Source organism: Pleurodeles waltl, chromosome 5 (genome assembly GCF_031143425.1).
Source record: "Pleurodeles waltl isolate 20211129_DDA chromosome 5, aPleWal1.hap1.20221129, whole genome shotgun sequence".
NCBI lineage: Eukaryota > Metazoa > Chordata > Amphibia > Caudata > Salamandridae > Pleurodeles > Pleurodeles waltl.
Genome location: NC_090444.1, coordinates 1,463,747,436 through 1,463,770,379, shown reverse-complemented (window position 1 = coordinate 1,463,770,379; position 22,944 = coordinate 1,463,747,436).

Below are 22,944 nucleotides of genomic sequence, written 5' to 3'. Positions count from 1 at the left end.
ATCTGCTGTATTCACGGAGAAACCAGAGAATACCCACTGATCTGGACAACCCTCATCTGGGAAGGAAAAGAAAACCCCATAAGGGTGGGGTTAGTAGAACAGCTGGTTGAAGAAGCCATTATAGGGACTGACTTTTCAGAGTTTTCTAAACTCTTGGAGAGTGTTCGCCCGGTCGAAGAACCGAATACCTGGTGGAAAGATGCTCCTTTTTCCACCATTCCTCTGTCACCTCCGACGGTGCGACCCAAACTCTCCCGGAATGAGAAAAGAAGGATCAAGAAAACCTACAACTCAGACAACCCCAGTCCCGCGAGGGTAATTACAGAGGTTCTTGCCCTCACTACTCTTCCCCCCTTCCGGACCTCTCAAAGAGAAGACCCCAGTCTAATTCATGCCTGGGGAAGCGCACGACCACGGACCCCACAGGACAAGGGTCCCTCGTTCACTGTAATTAAGGATCTATTATATCGAGTCACTAATCAGAACCAAGAAGAAAAAAAGCAGTTGATAGTTCCCGAACCTTACAGACAACAAGTCGTACACTTAGCGCACAGCCAGCCAGGGGGTGGCCATTATGGAAGGGAGAAAACAGAAGAATAATTGTTGATGAAGTTTTATTGGCTGGGGTTTTTTTCACAGATTAGGAGGTTCTGTCAACAATGTCCAAAATGCCAATTGATTGATCCAGGCTCACGGAGAAAGGCCCCTTTGCAACCTCTTCCCATCATTGATGTTCCCTTCTCCAGAATAGGGATGGACCTGGTTGGCCCCCTTTTGCCCTCGTCCAGAGGTTATCGTTATATATTGGTATTAGTGGACTACGCCACTAGATATCCTGAGGCTATTCCCCTCTCTAGTATTAACACCAAGAGTGTCGCCCACGCCATGATTGGGTTCTTTTCCCGAATCGGGTTTCCTCGGGAGATCTTAACAGATCAAGGCACCCAATTCATGTCCAACTTGATGACACAAATATGTCAATTATTAGGGATTAAACAATTGCGGACGTCAGTCTATCATCCACAAACCGATGGTTTGGTGGAGAGCTATAACCGCACCCTAAAGACACTACTAAAAAAATCCATCTCAGAGACAGGTAAGGACTGGGATAGAAAACTTCCCTTAGTCTTATACGCAATCAGGACCCATGAACAAGCATCTACAGGCCATAGTCCTTTTGAGTTGTTATTTGGGCGACATCCCAGGACCCTACTAGACATGGCCGCGGAAATGTGGGAAGAGGAAGAAGGAGAAAAGACCCTTCTAAACTATGCCCGAGACTTAAAAACTCACCTACACACAGTATGGGAAAGCGTTAGGGAACACATGGAGAGGGCCCAGGACAAACAGAAAAGGAATTATGATCGGAATACCCAATTAAGGTCTTTTGCCATAGGAGATAAAGTATTAATACTTCTCCCCAGTTCAGATAACAAATTGTTAGCAAAATGGCAGGGACCATACCTTATAACAGGCATAGTAACACCTGTAACCTACAAAATTCAGCTCAACGATAATCCTAATAGGTCACAGATCTTCCATGTTAATTTGTTAAAACGATGGGAAGAACCTCCGACCGAACCAAGGCCAGGATGTCTAGTTAACACCGTTAAGGAATTGGAGATAGGATGTGTCCCACTGATCCACCTGGCGAAAGGGAAATTCCTGTCATAAATACAGACCTCTCTTTTCAACAAAATAGACAGTTAGGCAAACTCCTCTATAACCATCTCCGGGTGTTCTCATCGATGCCCGGTAGGACCCGATTGGTATACCATCAAATCATCACACCCCCAGGGAAAACAGTACGGTTAAGGCCTTATCGTATCCCTGAAGCTAGGAAAATCCTCGTAGAAAACGAAATAGAAAAAAAGTTAGAGCTAGACATCATAGAGCCTTCCCAAAGTCCCTGGTGTTCACCAGTGGTATTGGTACCCAAGCCTGACGGGTCCGTACGCTTTTGTATTGACTTTAGACAAGTCAATTCCATATCCCAGTTTGACACATATCCTATCCCAAGGATAGACGAATTATTGGAAAGGTTAGGAAAAGCAAAATACATGTCCACCCTCGACTTGACAAAAGGGTATTGGCAGATTCCGCTGGCCCCCGGTGATAGGGGAAAAACGGCTTTCGCTACTCCCTCAGGGTTATATCACTTTAAGGTACTTCCTTTTGGGTTACACGGCGCCCCTGCAACCTTCCAACGTCTCATTGATACCATATTACGACCTCATAACAGATACGCGGCAGCCTATCTGGATGACATCGTTATCTTCAGTGAGACCTGGGAAGATCATTTGGTCCACCTCGACAGAATCTTCTCGGCTTTAAGGAAGGCTGGACTAACGGCCAATCCCGCCAAGAGCCGACTAGTTTTTAACGAGATCTCCTACCTGGGATATCACATTGGTAAAGGCATACTACGTCCACAAATGAATAAAATCGAAGCCATCCTACACACCAAGGCTCCCACCACGAAGAAGGCGGTTCGTTCCTTTTTAGGACTAGTGGGGTACTATCGAAGGTTTATTCCTCACTACTCCAGTTTGGCGGCCCCCTTGACAGACCTATTAAGGAAAGGGCAACCCAACAAAATCACAATCCTAAACCCGATCCAACTACATAGTTACTGTACTTTACAAAGGTGTCTCACCACTCAACCGATTTTAAGATGCCCTGATTTTGATAGTCCCTTTCATCTCCAAACGGATGCCTCCGACGTCGGAGTAGGTGCCGTCCTTTTTCAAAAAGACGAAGACGGAATAAGCCACCCTGTTGTCTTCATTAGTCGTAAGTTACTTCCCAGGGAACAAAGGTATCCCATTATAGAGCGGGAGTGTCTTGCCATTAAATGGGCGACCGAAAGCCTCCAATATTACCTCTTGGGCCGACCTTTCCTGTTATATACAGATCATGCACCACTTACCTGGCTCTCAAGGTATAAGGATACCAATAATCGAATATTAAGATGGTTCATAGAACTCCAACCTTTCTCCTTCCAGGTTTGTCATCTCCCTGGTGACCTTATGGGTCAGGCTGACTATTTATCCCGGTTCCCGGGTCTTGCGGGGCTCGAACAGCCCCCTTCGTGTGAGGGGATGTGTAGCCGGGCGCCTCCGGACGCCGCGGCTTGGTCAGAGAAGACGGCCGCCGACGGAAAACCCGGGGGCATCCCAGGAACTCCTGACGTGATGACGTCTAACGTCATCCGTCAGAAAAAAATACGAAAGCAGGAAGACGGACAAGGGACGGAACGAAGGAAAGAGAGGGATGCCGACACCACGAGGAGCACCTCCGAACGCAGCAACCCACTGAGTCCGGAGGAAAACCCCGCAGCGAGAGGAGAAGGACGCGCGAAGAACGGAGCACCCAGGGCGCCTCCCGCCCCTGCAGAAGACAAGTCGGGAGACTGTCTACAAGCCGGCCGCGTCCCTGGAGGGGCGTGGCCCAACCAGGTACGAGCGTACCAAGGGTGGAATTGGGGCTACGGGTGGCTGACTGGGCGGAAGGACGGCAAGGAGAGGGAGTTAAGGTCCTGCAAAGAGGGGGAGGTAGTATAAATGGGACCCTGGACCCTGCCTATAACTACAACCACGACCTAACCCAGAAACAGCAAGAAAAGCTAAGAGTAAAGGGGTCACCAAGAGGGCACTATAAGGAATTAAGAGACATAGCTGCACCTACCTCAGCCCCCCCCACAATACCTTGTCCCTCACTTCCTACTAACCGTAAAAAGAAACAGGAGATAAAGTATATTCCCCACTTACCTATGCCTTATTTTTCTTTCTTCTTTATTTTGGGGAATCCGGTCCCACTGAGCGTCGGGGGAACAAGGTCTCTCTCCACACCAGACCAGGCCATTCCCGGAACTCTCGGCCCTGAAAGAAAAGGGATTCATATTAGTTTCTGGACTCTGACAAAGTTTTGTGACACAAGCTAGTGTCCCATCCGAGCAGATAGAAATAAAAGCACTAATCCTAAAAAACCCTGAGTCTGTCGCCTTCTTCCAATATCCTTTCGACTCGGGATAAAGAACCCGCTACACTGTGAAAAAGGAATTTGGGCTTTCTTATCGAGCACCAGTCCCAGTCTTGGGAATACACAGTAACAGAACTGTGAATCTACCACCGTTGGCAGGTGCCAAAGAAAATCATTTTGTCTCTATCGACAATGAAAAACTACACCATGTGGCCAATCCTGCACAGCAGACCACGAGGAACAACCAGTAGTTCCCGAATCCCTCTCACTACTGGTCAAGAAGTTCCTCTACAAGTTGTGATTAGCAACACCGACACCTCTCCGGACTTGGGGAGGGTGGAAAATGACCTTGCTTTGGTTCCACTAACATCAAATAATGCAGAAATAGTTGATCGATTTGATACAGCTTCAATACAAATGGATAGTGCTATTTATTCAGTATCAACGCGAGAAGCACCGAATCCACCAACTAACACAGCTCCAGTTTTTGCACTAACTGCTTCTGGATATCTCAGACTCCTTCGCCTCTTCAACACCTGAACTGTTAAGAACACATAAGCTAATGAACTGGCTTAAAATAACATACTTTATTTTTCCATGGAACTATCTATGGCTTTCCTTGACTGTACTAGCTTTACTACTTTGGATTGGTTTTGTCATCACTTTCTTTTTGTTAATACATGGTCATTTTCTTCCTGAAAAATCAACAGTTGAACTGGTGGATGAGGTACTAAAACCACATTTTTCATCACACAAAGGCACATATTTATACTTTTTTAGCGCCGCATTTGCGCCACTTTTTGACACAAAGATGACGCAAACTTACAAAATACAATTGTATTTTAAAAGTTTGCGCTGCTTCTGCATCAACAAGTGACGCAAATGCAGCGCTAAAAAAGTATAAATATGGGCCAAAGTCCGAAGAGACTTGTCTTTTGTGAACATTTCCGCAATACCAATTCCTGATGGGATTGTTTGGGATAAAGTTACTTTTGATATATACAGCCCTACAGAAGTCATTAAATACCATATATGTTCAAACTTTCAACGAATGATAAAATGATACCAGGCATTGTTTCTGATGATTGGGATGTGAAAACAGTTGATTCTATGATGACTGAATTACAGTATTATGCTGTATTTGAAAATGAAGATGTTTATCATTCTAAAGAAAATGATAGTGATATGTTTTGCTATCATTATTATGGGCACCATTTCATACACAGCGCAAGCAGTCCAAAAACTGTTTTTAATTATACACAGTGGTAACATTGTCTGACTCCACCAGAAGAGAGTTCCAAAACATATTCTGAAAAGTTTACATATTTTTCTGGGCATGATGTTAAAAATGCTGAGTCGTATTGTTTTAAATTGCCACCTATGGAAAACATACACATATTATTGACAAATACGAAATTTATATATTCTGATTCCTTTGTTTCCCGGTTGACTATAGAAGGCTATGCATATTGGCTGAAGTCGATTGACTTAAAAAGTGTGTGGAGAACTAGACATTGGCAAATAAGGAGGAAGGAAGCTTTATTCAGAGCATGCCTGATACCTGTACAAATGATATTCTTAAATGACACAGTACAACAAGCAAGTTGTCTAGGCTTAGCCCAGTATACCTGCCCCTGCAAAATTTTCTAAATGGCAAAAATATACAAATGTAACTGAAGACCAGCTCGACGAATGGGTCCAGAATGGTACATTTAATGTTTCACTGACATGCCCGGGTGGGTAGTTATTGTGGCTAGTAGATACCAATGGGTGTCATAAACATTTCATTAACTCCTGGAGGGGTTTTAGAGCGAATAGGCCTGACCCTTGCTATATATTATCTGAACATGCGGGTATAGTAACAACATACAGTGTAGGGAAACTATGCCAGCAATGGTTAAGAACTTCCTCACTAGATGCGGTTAGAGAACACCTCAGCCTCCTGTCCAATAATACTGATTTACAGGATTTCCTGTTAGGCCCCAGAAAACATTGTAAAAAGCGTTTCTTATTTGAAGTATATAATGAGATTTGGAAGCTTTCCCAACAAGAAGCAGCTGCCCGGTTAAGACAAATAGACCAAGAAAATCTAAAAAAGATATTAGCTGTTGTGGATAATGGGATTAATACCCTGTCCGACTGGATATACACCTTAAATAACATTGTCTCTTCTGCTATAGACATTATACAAAAATATATGCTTTCCTTACACCACGGACAGAGTCAGCTAAGGTCCATTATGCAGTTGGGTTGACCACTTCACACACTGAAGGCGGGTCATGTTCCCTGGCAGCATGTCAGCGCAAGGAAAATATTTTCTTCCTTTAATTTAACGCGACAACAGCAACTAATGGCTAAGAAAGAAGTGACTTATGTCATGTTAAACATCGAGAAATTTGAAAAATTGCCTTTTACTGTGGCTGAAATACCATCTGGTGAATGGTTGATACACGGGGTCATCAATCTGCCCATTTCCACACTTCAATTCACCTCTTGTTTAAAACACACTCCGGTGGGCAGACATGAAAGGCTAGGAGATAGTTACATCCATGAGGTGTGGGAGCTTCCCTTCTCGTACAAATGTCTCAGTGGCATGAAAGAGGTCTATCTTAGCGGTAGTGAATGCAAGACTTCAGATAGCCATTCAATGGTTTGTAGACAGCTATTCTTGCATGTGGCGTGTAACGCGTCTGCACCAAATTTAGCTTGTTATCTGAAGGGAGTTCATGTCCCCTTTATTAGACTTACGTTCCAGGTGGTTTCAAATGGCAGATATGTTCTCCTCAATGGTGAAGACTGTTGTGGGATGCGAGCCAGAATGGTTTATGTTACTTCCGTCTCTAAGGTTGTTACATGCTGCAGGAACGAACTGCTTCCTCCTACTAAAATAAAAGAGGTAGCAGACATTTGGCCTCACATTTCTAATTCTAATGTGAATTTTGACAAGTTGAGCAGACTCAAGGCTTTATTATTTCAAAAGCATGTGGCTCTTACATCTGCACGCAAGACCTACCAACTTCAGGTGGCAAGGTCATCAGCAGATACAGTCCCTTTTAAGTACAAACTTTCCGAGACACTTTGGTGAACTCGTGGGATGGATATTTAATGTGTCCAGTACTACTGGAATCACAAACTTTTTTAAGGCTGTTGGCTCTGGTTTTTTCACACCTTCTCCTCCATATTCGGTTTAATACACTCAGCCATTCATTTAATTTTCTCCAGTATTTTCAGGAGATTTCCAATAACTTTGGCTATAATTGTTGGCATTTTGCTGTTGCTATTTTTTATGTGCAATGGCTGTCCCACTGCAACAAGGAGGAATGAAAGATCTCCCATCAGCGCAGCTGTTTCGTGAACACATGATGCAGTATTTTGGAGCAACACTTCTGGAGCAATTGGAGTGTGACTGGTCTCTGTCATTCACTGGTTTTACATTGTGTGCAGCCTGTGTTTCGGTGCCTCTGGTGCTCTTTCGAATACGCACTGGAAGTCTGTCTTTCCACGCAGCACTTGCTTTCATCGGATGCTGATCTGTTGATGTTCTCGCTGAGGGCTCACTACCAGTCATGTGTGTTAAGGGTGCGTTTGCTACGGGAAGCTACTTATGAGTAGCCCTTCCTGGAGGATATGGCTTTTAACTCATCATTGGGCACACCATGGATTGCTGCCTTGGCTGAGGCTATGGAACACAACGGCTCCTTGATCCTTCCTGGCGATGCCTTTCCAACTTTAACACCTGCTGAAGTGGAAGATTTCCTGTCCTCTACGGTCCCGGAATCGACTAGAAATTTTAAAAGATATCTTTCACTATTGAAATTCAGTCTTTTTATGCCACATGTTCACGTTTTAAATTGTCCTTTTTGTGCACGTGTCCCTTCGTCTTGTCATGATTGCCATACATGTTTTAGATGTATATCTTAGGTTGAGCTCTTTAGTACCAATTTTATGTGTAACTAGGCTTTGAACCACCTTCAACCGACAAGGGGAGGGTGTTGTGTAGCCATTTTAGCTGTAGCATGTTATTTTAACACACCAGGCCATGCTGTTGTGCACTCTAACCTAGATATATTTTATTCAGGTTTGTTTTATTATTGTTGCAATAGCCACTTTTACGGTCTTGTTTTATTTTCTATCTATCTGACTGTGCCTAGGCCAGCACTCTGTTCTCAAACAAGACATTCTTGCTCACTCTGTTCTTCTTCCAACGCTACAGCAAGGTACATTGCCTGTGAACGTTGTATAAGTTGAGTCTCCGACATTCGTAGAAAACACACATTCATACGTAAGGACATTTTCTTATCACTTCAGCTGTTTTATTATAAAAACACTTCCTTGTCCATTACACGTTAGAGGGAGATTCCAGCCAGAGAACCACGACTGCATGCTGATTGCCGAATGCTTCGCCACAGCTGTCTTTGCAGACTTCAGGCCTTTACTCAGGTATGGGGGATGATGTCAACCCAGGGGAAACTGAAGAGCAGAATTAGAGCTTAACACACTGTGCTCTATCATAGCCTAGGTAGGAATTGGTCTATTGACTGTAGTGACAATATGGTAGCGTTATTCTTATGCTTCATTCTCCTTGTCACAATTTTAATACTGTCATGCTGTGTCGTCCTGGTTATTGCAGCTCACGCTTTGCTATCTAAGATGCAGTTGCTTCATTAAAATCATTATTGAAACATATACTTCCTCTGTTTGTCATTGTATATATGAGACTAATATAATTGGGAGAAACGGATGAGACCTGAGTTACCACGGCTTCCCTGAGAAACCAATTATGTCATGCGCTCGGCTGCCCAGTCATCCCTGCCCTTGGGTAGAGATGAGGCACTGCTAGTTAGCCAGAGCAAAACCTGGATTGGAGCAACAGGTGTTACCTGCAGTCGGCTAGACTTAGCGTCCCACACCGCGGACAATTCTGCCGCTCAAAATCCAGTAGTCTCATTAGAATAATGAGAGCCTATGGGACAGGGTGTTTGAGAAATGTGAACAATAGTTTTTTTCTGTATTGTACTTTCAGAGCCTATGTATGGATTGATAGGATACTTAACAGCTAACATCATGAGAGAGCTTGATTAAACTGAATTTTATTTTTAATTGTATATGAAAGAAAAAATTATTTTGAAATACAATATGTATTAGTATGTACCTCTGAAAATATGTGGAACATGTATTCAAACTATATGATTGTAGTTCTGAACAAATAGTGTAAAAAGGCATCTGTAATTAGACTTTACGCTCATTTTGTGTGTTTTACTCACCAGCGATGTCTCTAGGATTGGTTGCTTTTATAGGATGTTGAATTATTTTTTAATTAGTATATTATGCAGGACTAGTATATATTTAAAATGAGTGGCTGTCAGGTAATTATGAGTGTAGTGTAAAAAGCATTAGGTTCTAAGGGACATATTTATACTTTTTGATGCAAAACTGCACTAATGCAGTTTTGCATCAAAACGTTTAGCACCAGCTTGCGCCATTCCTGAGCTCCAGCTGGGCAAAATATTTATGGAATGGTGCAAGCTGGTGCAAAGGGTTTGGCTAGCATTTAAAAAATGGCATTAGCCATGTGAGGGTGGGGGTGGCGGTATGGGAGAAGGGGGTTTTACACCCAAAAATAACATTAGGCTGGTTAGAGGCAAAAATATACTCTAACCGGCCTAGAGTCATTTTTTGATGCAAAACCATCCATACCAAATGACTTGTGTTAGAAAAGACAGGACTAATGCCCACCATCACAATGGCCAGCTCAGGGGACCAAGGTCCCCTGGGCACGGCCATTGCACTTTGTGCCATGCAGAGGATCCCAACTTGGCCCCCGATGGCACTTTATTAAAAAAAAATATTTACCTCCACTTATCCTACTTACCTGAGATGTTATCCCCCATCCTCTGGTGTCCCTCTGGTGTGGGTGGGGGTGTTCTAGAGCCTGAGGAGGGCACCCGTGGGCCCATTCCATGGTGTTTAACCATGGAAATGGGTCCACAGGTCCCTTAACACCTGGTCTGACCCAGGTGTTAAATAATGGTGCAAAGCAAGCTTTGCACCATTATTTAGCCCTTCCTACCGCCCATGCATCCTTTTAGCATGAGGATAAATATGGGGCTATGGGGTTAGCCCATTTTTTAGATGGGAATGCCTACCTTACATCTCATTGACGCAAGGTAGGTTCACGCATCTAAATAATAGTGCAAACTCCAATATTTTGACGTTAGATGGGTCTAACGGTAAAATATAAATATGAAGGTAGTTTTGCACCAGTCAGTCAGTCAAAATTCTTTATTCGGCAAATTACCATAAAAAGCACAAAAATTCATTATACATAAGAAAATATTTTAAGACACAAATCATAAAATGTAAAACATTGATAATAAAAGGCCTCGCCTATATAAATTACAAACTGATTTCAAATTCATGAATTCCGTATTCTCATGAAGTGCCAAGAGCAATAACTTTGTCGTAGTCATTTTCACATCTTATGCACTTTCACCCAAAATTAGTATACAACTGCTTCCACCAATTCATAACGTTTTCTAATAGCAATAGCTAATCTTAATTTTTTTTAAACGGCATAACAAATATCAAGATATTTCAGTTGTTGTACATACATCAATGAATCAATATAGGATGTAATTTGTAAATTCCGTAAAAGTGGCAATAAAAATGTATGTCTCTGAGCAGTGTAAAGTGGGCAGAATAAAAAGAAGTGACATGTGCATTGTTTGGAAAGAGTATCACAAGGAGAATTCTGGAGCACTTTTTGCCAAGTGATTTGCTTAGGAAAAGCCACTCTAAAATGTAGCAAGTTTAGTCTGAATAAAAGAAGAAGGAAGTATTCTGAGAAATTCGGAAACCAAGTTACATAAAGTTCCATCCGGGTCGTAGTTGAGATCTGGATATAAGGATCAAAAGTTTTCAATTGCAAGGCCCCCTGTAATCTCTTGTTTGAAATATACTCAGAGTATTGAGTTTTAACCAGATCTTTGGCGTTCAAGGGCAACAACTCTGGGTGAGTAAACATATTCTCCCGGCCTAAATTCCGGAAAGTGGTTTGTAGATATCAGATAAACAGTCCTGAACCAAACTAGCCGCAGGATTCAACCAAGATTTCAGCCATAATACAAGTGGGGCAACACCAGTCAAGTCCTCGATATAACTTAGTCCCAATTCCTCATGGCAGATAAAATGTGCTACATTCTTAGGCACCATCAGTAATCTGTGCACAAATTTGTTTTCAACACATTGAAGAGAATCTGCTTTATTCAGGCCCCACAAACCTGCCCCGTAAATAGCTGCGGTTACACATGTGATTTATAAAGCCTAATTATCTGATGAACTTGTCTGTGGCCTAATTTACAAGCAAAACGAAAAATTGCTTCCAAAGTTTTTTCCATTTGTTGGGTCTTAAAAGTAAGATGGGAATTCCTTTGCAGAGAAGAATGTACTTGCAGACCCAAATAACAAAACTCTTTTACTTTGTTTATAGTGTTCCCTCCCATAGAACTTTTTTTAGATCTTGTATTTCTGGGGCCACAAGTCATCACATAAGTCCATCAGGCTTTGAAGGCCATAGCTGTACGGGCGATCAAAACCGCATCATCTGCATACAGTAAAACAGGGAGCTGTCTCACACCCATTCTGGGAAAAACTTCAAAAAATGTTATTAAAAAACTGTAAAGACTAATAATATATAACAAAAAAAATGGTGCTAAAATACAGCCCTGTCTAACTCCTCTCAAAGAGGAGAAAGGGGAAGATCTCTCACCGTGTAATCCATACTGCACTGAAACCATCAAATCAGTATATAAATGTTTGATTAGCTCCAAGAGGTTCCAATCCACCCCAAAGGATTCCATGATTAGCCAGAGCTTCTCTCTGTTCACCAGGCCGAAAGCGCTGGATAAATCTATAAAAGCCAGGTGAATAGATTCATTCCTCACAGTCACATATTTGCTCAGAATTAGGTGCAAGTTTAGTGATTGTTCAATAGTACCTAGATCAGGTCTAAAACCATATTGGATTGGAGAAAGAATCATTGCCTCAGCTGCCCAATCCTCCAGTCGGATCAGGATCACACTCCCTAATATCTTGGCAGTAGAGTCTATGAGGGAGTTTTGCCTATAACAAGTTGGATTTTTCCTGCTGCCCTTTTTACAGATAGTTTTGCACCAAATTTGAGTAAAGAAATTGACGCAAAGTTGACACAAAGCAAGTATAACAATGGGCCTAAAAGTCCTCTTTGTCTCTTCTGTATGCTAGATCCCAAGAGCTAATGCTGTCCCTAGAGGAAATGGATGCCTTGCAAAAAGGTATATGTATCTAGAGATTTACAGTTCAAATAACCTTGTCAACATCCATCCTAAACAATGCTGGCTTGATTTTTTTGTTTTTTTTTGTTTTTGCCATCAATGTTTTTCTGTGTTTGTATATTTTTACAGGCTATGATTTTGAACTACAGATGGCGGTGGGTGCTCGACAAGAAATCCTCCAGGCTCAAGACAGCTCAGACATACTGTCTCAGGATACAGCATTTACTGGTAAATAAAATTAGCCCTTGTTTAAGCGTTGTGGAAACATCAAAAATCTCATAAAAACCCTGCAGATGGTACCCTTAGAGAGGCTGCATAGTCAGTGTACTATTTGTAAATGTGACATTTTATTTTTCTTTTCTCCAGAACCACAGGTAGCACAAATGGGCCAGCAACACAAAATGCGGTAGGGGACGTTAAAAAGGCAGTCCAAAAATGGAAATCCCCATCAGCTAAGGAAGGACCACCTATAAAGAAAGGGCCCTCACAATGGAACACAGCAGGTACATTTTAGAAACTGTGGAGCCAAATGAATCTTAACGTTATTGTCTCTCAAACCTTTTTCTCCTCTAGGATATCACAGTTATAGCAATACCTATTTTGTCATCTTTACATCATAGCATTGTCACAAAAGAGCTCTGGGGGAGTCCGCCGTAAGGCTAATCGGCAGTTAACATCTTTAAAGGACAACACAGCATCCCTTCAAAACACAAAGACTTCAGCAGCACAGTGATCAGCGCAGGGCACCAGGACAAACTAGGTGTCGGCTCTGCAGACAGCTGTCATAGACCAGGTAAAGCCCTGAACCACACCACTCCAGCAACAATAAAGGCTATTCCCTGTACCATGAACACTTTTTTGGGAACTCCATTTGTGCAAGGGTTTAGAGACATGTACAAAGGAGCGCTTACACCCTCATACACACAACACCCTGTTCTGTGTAGAACCAATGGTTGAGACACTAACTAGTGCAACAAACCTAAAATTAATCAGCTTTCCTTAAAGAACCACAAGAAGAAGTAAGCGCCCCTTGAGCTACAATCCTTGCCTTTAGACTTGTCTTTTAAAACTACAGTTGTGCCTCAGGCTGTTCCACATAATCCGCAGCGGTCTAAATGCTTAACATTTAAGGAGCCTTACATAAATGTGCATGTCGGTGATCTTGCCCCAAGACCCTGTATAACTAGCCCTCCTAGTCTTCTGGTCACACATTTGGAAAATGATTACCCCATAGAGGACCTTTATTCAGGATGTATTGAACTTCTCAGGGCACTAGCAGGTAAGTTGGAGAGTTCTGACGCAACATCAGCAGCAATGAACAGTGGACCCTTCTTTTGCGGCCCCAGTAGGGTTGCAATCACCTGTACCTCAATTACCCGATCCCAGCCGCAGCACTTCCTATGCCTCAGAGGCCTTGAGTTATTATAACCACCATTTAACTTCCCCATATCTGATGTTGTCAGTTACACCCCAAGCGTACAACCCCACCAGCCATACGTCAAGTGCATGCACGCATTGATCTTCCCCCTCCTCCTCAACATACTCTGACAGCAGTACAGGTGGTAGTGGTTCACAAAATTGTAGTTTTGGAACCCCGTCTAGTGAGGAACAGGCCTCTGAAGCACCCAGGTGTTCGTATTGGGGCCCTCTTTTTTTGACCCATCCTGACTCTCCCATTCAGAAAGGGGTTATTGATATTATCAGCAGTACTGCAGCCGGGGTGGCTCAGGGTAATATGCTCTAGACATCTAACGACTCAAGTAATGGTCCAAAATATGGTGCAATTGACCACAACCGGATATTGGAAATATATATGAAAGAAATGCAGCAGGCCATTAGAAAACTTAAATCCAGACTGAACCTCAAGAAGACCTTAAAACCGAGGAAGGTGGGGCGCGATACCGGGTACTCCAGGCTCACCCAAAGAGCATTAATTCTGAGGTTGGCAAGGTGTAGAAGGGAGGTGGTGCAATCTTGTGAAGCAGCCGCTGTAGACATAGACAATATACGAGCATGACTGGGCCTACTGTGCACCCTAAGGAGTGTAAGATCTGCTTTTTGTAATAAGGGTGTCCAGAGGTCTAAGTAAAATAACAAAACCCTTGATGTACCCACTAAGGCTTTACTGTTCTTACATGCGCTCTGAAGAAAAAAGCTGCTGGAACCCCCAACAACTCCTTAAAAGCCCCAAAATCTGATACTGTGACATATAAAATGACCTCTTCTAGGCCTCAAAACATAGTCAGGTTTTAGGACCTCAAGGGGTGGAGTTCAGAGACTGGTAGCCCCCCAACACCCTGAAGGGTCATTAGCCATGACTGTAGTAGATAAAGCACACAGCCTGTAAATACCACACTGGTTGTTCAAATAGGATGTGGGCAGTTACCTAAAAATAAGGGGGCTTGTAACAAACAGAATTGGGCTAGTAGCGCTAAACGCCTTAGGTATCTAATAAGGAACTTAAAAAAGTCAAACTATATGTTACAAGGAGGCTTAAAAACACCCCAACACCAAACGTTAGTTTGCTACACCAGAATAATACTCATGGGAGCCCACCAGCCAACAGCGATCCTCAAGTTGAGGATTCAGAACCTGTTTTTAGAAAGTGTTAGAAGTTACAGTCCTACTATAGAATGGTTTAGCGCTACAGAACACAACAAGGAATTCAGGTTTGTTAACCTAGACCGTATAAATTTCTCTGATCACGGTGTTTTAGCCATTCATCAAGCTGTAGATACACTCATAGAAAGGTTGTTACACGATGTGGGTCCTAATGATTACTTCCAACTGCGTTTCCAGGGGCAGGATATTGACAGTCTGTTGTTCACACGTAGGACACCCACGATGTGTTTGATGCTAGAAAATCTCTGTAACCTGTTGCAGAGTAAGGCAGAAATAGTATCATACGGGACCTTTAGCGTTATAGCCCTCAGTGTCCGGGGCCGTGAGGGTGCTATTTCCAGACCATTAAAGATGATCTTGTATAGCAAGATCATTAGTAAGAAACAATGCTGCTTGCTCAATTTTAACACAGGAGCATCCAACACGTGTCTGGCTGCCAGCTTACTGGGGTTACTGGTGGATCGCACTACTCCCGATGCTCATATTATGTTAAGAGCAGCTAATACCACACAACAAAATGGTTGGTTTTGGGGACCTGGGGCTTTTTGAGAACTATTTTGCTGTTAAATTTCTTTACCACAATGGTTCGTGGAAGTACTTCACAACCGGGGAGCGTGCAAAAAACAAGACCATTTATATTCTCCATCATGAAAATCACTTTTATGGTATTTTGAACCTGAAGGGTTTTCTAGGAGCCAAGTACGTGTGCCCCCACTGCAACCATATCTACAGCACTCAGGCAACTCATCAGTATGAAATGTACAGTATAATTTGTCAGAGGGATGTGTTTAATGAGGTAGTTGAGCAGAAGTTACAGTGTTGCACGTGTAATCTGTCTTGTGGCTAGCAAAACTGCTTGAGCATACACATCAGACTTGTTTGCTGCTTCCCTAAAATAGACTGTAGGGCTTGCAGCATTACGTCCTTTCTCAGCATAAATGTAAAGGCATGAAATGTCCCAGGTGTAAGGTGTATTTTCAGGCGAGGCAAAGCACAAGTGTTACATGGTAAAAGGGCGCCCTCAGACCAAAATTGAAGGCTAGATAGTGTTTGATATAGAGTGTGTTTGATATAGAGTGTACACAGGAGACAGGTATACACCAGTCTAATTATATTTATCATCATCCACTTCCAATGACAACTGGGAGTTTGAAGGGCGCATGCGTGTGAATGACTTCATCACCACTTTCATTTAGTCAAAATTCAAAGGGTATACTATAATGGCTTATAACTCAAAAGTGTACGACTCCTTCTTTATGTTGCAGACCATAACTGGTGAAAAGGTGGCTGTAGAACTCATAACCCAGGGCTCCAAACTGATGCTGTTAACAGCAGTACCTTTTGGAATAAGGTTCATCGATACCCTACAATTTCTAACTATGAAATTGAGTAAATTACCCAAAGCCTTTGGTTTCCCAAACTATAGAGGTTATTTCCCCCACTTTTTCAACACCTGGGCCAACCAGAATTATGAGGGTCCCATGCCTCTGCCTTCCCGCTCCGGTGTAGACTATATGATGCCTGCTGAGTAAAATAACTTTTTACAATGGTACGGTGAAAGCTATGAAAATAACTTTCATTTTCGAACGGAATTGAAAGCGTACTGTCAGACCAATGTAATGATCTCATGAAACACCTCCAACCTTTTCAGAAATGTAGTGGTGGAGATGACCAAACAGATGAAGGTTTTGAAGCACAACACGCCACAGATGACAAAGACTGTAGAAAACATAGACCCTTTCCAGAATATCATGCTCGCTTCCATGTGTATGTCTATCTACAGACACAAGTTTTTGAAACCGCACATCATCACCCTAGTACTGACAGACCTGTATAATGGTAAACAGAAGTGTTATCCAACCCCTCTAACCAATGGCTCATGTATATCTCGGACAAGGAAAGCCATTCAACACGCATTACAGGGTGGTGAATACCGCTTGTGGCCTTATTATCTTGATGGTTATGTCATTATTAATGGTTGTGCCAATGGCCTTTGAATACAACAGGTGTTTTTACCATGGCTGTCCTCATTGTTAGAAACCCCATGAGTTTAAGAGGCTGCTGGCCACCAAGTTTGAGCACTTACACCATCATACTCTGATGAAGGCACAATATGTTAAAACTGTGGCTTTGTCATGAGAACTCTCTGGGAACATGACTGGTTAGATAGGCTAACAACAAATGCTGAGCTTGTGTCTTTCATTAAGAGACACCATTTACCTGAGTCTTTGGAGCCCTGTGATGCCTTATTTAGGGGGCGTACAAATTCTATACAGTTGTACAGGGCTGTGGGCGAGGGTGGGAAAATGCACTATTATGATTTCACAAGTCTGTCTCCGTTTGTGAACAAGCAAACGTTATACCCTGTAGGCCACCCCACCATCATATACGGGGACCTTATGCTGATTGGAAAACACTTTAGGCTCATTAAGTGCCAAATCTACCCTTCCCGCTGTCTTTACTTCCCTGTACTACCACACAGAGTCAACGGTGAGCTAATGTTCCCACTATGTTGTACATGCACAGAAAGTAAAGAGATTAGCGTGTGTAGACACAGTGAAGAGCAAAGGATGCTGACTGGTACATGGTGTAGCATTGAGGTACAAAAGGCCCTAGAGAAAGGATACTGACTTGGTAAAATAGTGGAAATATGGCACTTTGAAAGGACAAGAAACACAACTATTTTCTAACTATATCAACCTGTTTCTAAAAGACAAACAGGAGGTTTCGGGGTTTCCAGAGTGGTGTGTTAATAAGGCCTCTAAGCAAAAGTACATAGATGACTACTACACTCACAAGGGTATATATTTGAGACCCAAATTCATCAGGGTCAACCCTGCCTGTCAGCAGTTAGCCAAACTCTGCCTAAACTTCTTCTGGGGGAAATTCGCACAGAGTACAAACTTGTCAAACATGACCATTATAACAGATCCTGATGAGTTGTTTAAGTATCTTTTTGCCCCATGTTATAAGGTGTCCAGTTGTGAGTTTATCAATGATGAGACAGCAGCTCTGTGTTGGAAGTACACTAAAGAGTATCCCATGACATGTAACAATATAAACATCTTCATAGCATGTTTCACAACCATTTGCGCCTGTTTAGAACTTTACAGAGTGCTAATTAAACTGCAATACCAGTGTCTGTATCATGATACAGACTCTGTCATATTTGTGAGTAAAGTAGGTGATGAAGACCCTCCATTAGGTGATTATCTAGGTAATTTGACCAGCGAACTACAAAAGGGCGAACACATAGTGGAGTTCACCTCATCCGGACAGTGTGTATGAAAGTTAAAGGTATCACCTTAAGTGTCAACAATACAGTCAAAATCAATTTTCACAGTCTTAAGGATCTGATGAACGAATACGCTATGTCCAACACCTATGAAAATAATAAAACAATTGTTGTACAGCAGTGTACCATAGTGCGGTCCAAAAAGAGGTGGGAAATCGCAGCTAAACCTTTACATGAAACCTTACGTGTAGTGTTTGTGAAAAGGGTCCTGACTGAGGACTACAAAACCCCGCCGTACGGTTATTAAAGGATCATTACACTCTTGAATTCCCGCAATTATGGACACCCGCTTGCAACATTTGTTCTTCTGTGCTCTAGCAGGTCCCTCAAATTGTGGTAAAAGTTATGTTATAAAAAAGTTGTTAGAAAATGCTCCCAGCATTTTATCCCAAAACACCAACAGTATTGCATGGCTTTATTCATGCAGCCAAGATCTTTATACAGAACTATCCCTAAGGTTCCCACACATCAAATTTATAGAAGGCATACCTAGTAATCTCAACAAACATGCACTGTTACCTAAACACCTCATAAACATGTTTGTTGTAGACGATCGTATGCGCGAGGGCAGGAATCATCCAGAGATAGAAAAAGCTTTTACCTAATATTTACACCACTGTAATCTAAGCATATGCTACATTGTGCAGAGCTTGTTTTGCAAGCTCTATATCTCTGAACACCTCATAATTTGTTTTATTTAAACACCCCGTGGGCAAATAACAAATATCTATCATCCCTAAGCAGATGTACCCTGGAAACACTCAGTTTTTCTTAGAAGCCTTGTCAACGCTACCAATAAATATCATGGGTACCTTCTGGTAGACTTAAAACCCAAGACTCTAGAAAACTGCATACTACGTGCTGATATTTTCCCACCAGATCTCCCGTAGCTTACACACCTAAAACCAGACCCCACACCTATAAAAAAAATAGTTAAAAAGACTTTTGTAACATTTACTTTTGAAACCTTATAAAATAAGGTGTTGACCATGTCTACGTGTGTACACCGTAATTTATCTCTTCTTAAAATGCTCGTAACCGCTAGCCCCCAACAAAGAAATGCCATCCTGTGCGCGGCTTCGGCGACTTAGTGGCAGGCCTGTCAGAAATTGCCCTAACCACCTTAAAATGCAAAGTCCCTATATCAGAGAGTCAGTTCCGCGTGCTGAAGAGGCGTGTCCTCATCAAAAAGCTTATTAATAAAAGGGTATCCCTCATTTCTAGGAAGAACGTTGAAAAACAGTTGGAGGGCTTTATAGGAGCGCTCCTGGGCATAGCGCTACCTTTAATTAGAAACCTTCTAACCGGGAACTGATGGATTATGCCCAAAAGATGTGCTTGGTACTGCGCCAGCAGCTGGAGCAGTTGGGCCAGTCTACCGGCGACACATGGGATATTGAAAAAATGAAATACTGCACCTAGATGCCGAGATTAAAAAGATTAAAAAGATTTTGAACCATACTAATTTAAAACCTTACGACAAAGCGTAAGCGATCTTTACTCTAGAGCTCTTCAAAATTTCCTACAACACTATAAGCAATGGACTTCCCAAAAAAATACTCTATATTCCCCCGACTCTGAACTCCCACCACCAGCCCACACACCGCCTCGGGATCGACAGCCCCCACAGCCGATGAACCCAACACCACTGCCCTCAGACATCTTTGTTAAAGAACTTTTGAAAAATATAACTCAGAGGTATAGAGGTGCAGCAGAAATGTAACTAAGTAAAATGGTGGCTTTTAAAGATCTAACCTTGGGGAATGACCCAGGTGAATTCCTTTACAAATTGCAGCCAGTTGTTGGGTCTCATATGTACGACCTCATCAAAGGTTTCATACACCCCGAAGCCCTACCGCTCTAGAAAGTGCCTAGAGGTTGGGACCAGTTTCATCAGGCCACTGCAGAACTCAACGTTTCTTCTACAATTGTTGGTAATTCCGAACAGCAGCGTCTGCTTGAAAGTTTGAAAGATCCAGCTTACAGTCCGCCAAGTACACCATCAGCGATTGTTTTGAAACCCATCCTGGGAGGTCAATGTCCCCATTTATCCCATGGATATCCCCCTCTTGGAACACACAGCCTCTCCCTTCGGAGCCTAAAAAGACGTTATCAAAAAGGAAAACATGATTAAATGTGTGATACTTCTTACTTTTGATCTTATGTATGTGCTTTACAATGTCTGTGTATACGTTTACAGTGGTTAATGTACTGATTGATTTATTTCATCATGTATTATCTTTAGTATTATTGGCTGCTTAATGCTTGTACTAAAATTATGTGTAATAAACACTTTTTAACCATTTCATATTATGTCATCTTTAAAAAAAAAAAAAAATCATGTGTGTCTTGGCGGCAGAATGAAAATGTATAGTCTGATTTTGAGCTTAAATCCTTTTATTGTAGACATTTAACATTACACATACATATGCATTAGAAGGCCTTATACTTTTGACAAACGGCATATTCTGTTTGAACAGAGCTTGTCATAGATCTTGCGTTTTCTTTTACATATTTCACAACAAAACTATCATTGTTTACTAAACTTTCTAAACATCATACCCTCAGACATTTTCTAATACAATATATACAGTGCTCCCGACATGTGATGGCTAGAGAATCCTGCACCCGCTTCTTTTTATACTTGACCTAACAGCCACTTTCTTTAGATACCTGAATACAGGTTTTGCATAGATGCTATGCTGAGGGAATGCTGCTGAACTGTCAAACACTGTACCTTGTTGATATCCCAAAACATTCCCAGCCAGTGTGTTCCACCTATGTAATGCTGATCTGTGTTAAAAACTAGCGATTGTGGTCTTTCTACACCCATTTCTTTGGGTAGCCCCTTGCTTGGGAAAACATCTAAAATGTATTTCTTCGGGTATTTATGTACCTTAAGAACGCACATATCTGTACAGTGTCCTTTGTACAATATTTTAAAGATAGTCAAACATAATCTGTCGGGCGTGGTTGACCTGAATGACGAAGCGAATACAACCACGTTCACATTGGTAGCGAGCGGTTGACCAAAACGTATTTCCGCTTTTAGTTTTCCATTGTGGATCAGATTATAGTGATCCCCGTCTTCTATGTCGGACGTCAGATCAAAAGCGAAAAGGGTGTAGCCAGCCCCATATCCTTCTCTTGATACGATGACTCCCAAGTCCCTCAGATGTTTTCCTGTTGTCGACACCAGTTTGAGATATTCCCTGATAAAATTAGATGTTCCAAAACTCAGCGTGTACGGCTTTGCAGGAATCACAGCCCCCTCATGTACCAGTTCAGAGTAGTTGATGTCATAGTGTTTGAAATTGAAAGGGTTTGAGGTATACAGGGCACTAAAAGCTGAATTGTCGACAAACTCTATGATAATAAGCTTCGGTAGTAGGCCCAGAAATACATTTTGCTGTTGGATTGATCTGGTACCGGTTGGTATGCTGAATATCTTCAGAGCTACTCTTTCCACACCATACTTTGCATTTGATACCTATAGCGCCTCTGCGTGAGGCAGTCTGATGCTTGGTAACACTTTCAATCTCTTTACAAACAAACTGGCTGACAGTATAACAGTTTTATACCGTTCTGCATCCCCACTGATGAGATAGAACAAGTCCTTGTTGCTGGTTAGTTTTATCTTACGATTGATACCATTGACGAATAGTTTATCTTGGTAGAAAAGGTTAGAATGAGTGCGTCCTAGGAGGTCAAACTGTCTGCTGTTGGTGGCAAAGTTTGTTCTTTTTACAAAACCTTGATTGTGACTATCCAGCGACATAGCTTCAAAATGGTAGTCAAGAAGAGTCCTGATGAAAGCTGGGTGTCCACGGCATCACGGCTGTAATTCAGAATACTCTCAATGTATGCCCTATAAGCGTACATGTTATCACTCTGCGTGAGAAGCTGATCACTAAGGGTGATGTCCATCTGATTAAACATGGTTGCGACGTGGTAAACAATTGTCGCCACTTTAGCATTGTTTGCTATGTTTGAACCATCCGCTTTTACACTTTTACAGATGAGGTGCACCACCGTATCGTTGACATCCAGATAGATATTCATGGACCCTAACACATAAAACTCTATCGGCACCAAAGGCATTAAAGTAGCTAGCGGTGATACCTCCATGAAAAAACAGTTTTTGATGCTAGTCTGCATGGGTTTTAGAGAAAACAGGTTTAACTCTGATTTAGCTCATTCACCAGATGCACCATGTATGAAGAACATGTGTGCAGGGTGTTCAGCTTTTAAAAAATATTTACATTAGCGCCCCTTTTCTTTTTCTTCTTCGAAGCTCTCTTCAAACTTACAGATCTTCGTTTGTGAGCGCTTTTTGAAGATCAGCATTTTTGTTTATGGGGGCAGGCGGTCCCCTGTGCTTTGAAGCACCGCGCTTCCTTTTAAAGCATGTGTTAGACTTGTAAACCAACCCGGTCCTTTTTGAGGTTGCTCATTCAAATTTTCAACAACCACAGATGTCACAGAACCCACCACCACCTGTGCAATGTTCGTAGCAGCTGTTTTGATGTGCGTTTTTGTAATTTCGTAGCCTCTTCTCAAGAACAGCATAGCTCTTCTAAACAAACTACGGAAGAAGCCCCCAATCCGACCCATACATAACCAGGGCCCTTGTAAAGTATGGTGGTGGGGCTCCATAACAAGCCTGGTTTCTATAATAATCCCTATACATTGAAAGTTTGCCGGATGTTTTCATAATCACCATCATGACTTGTT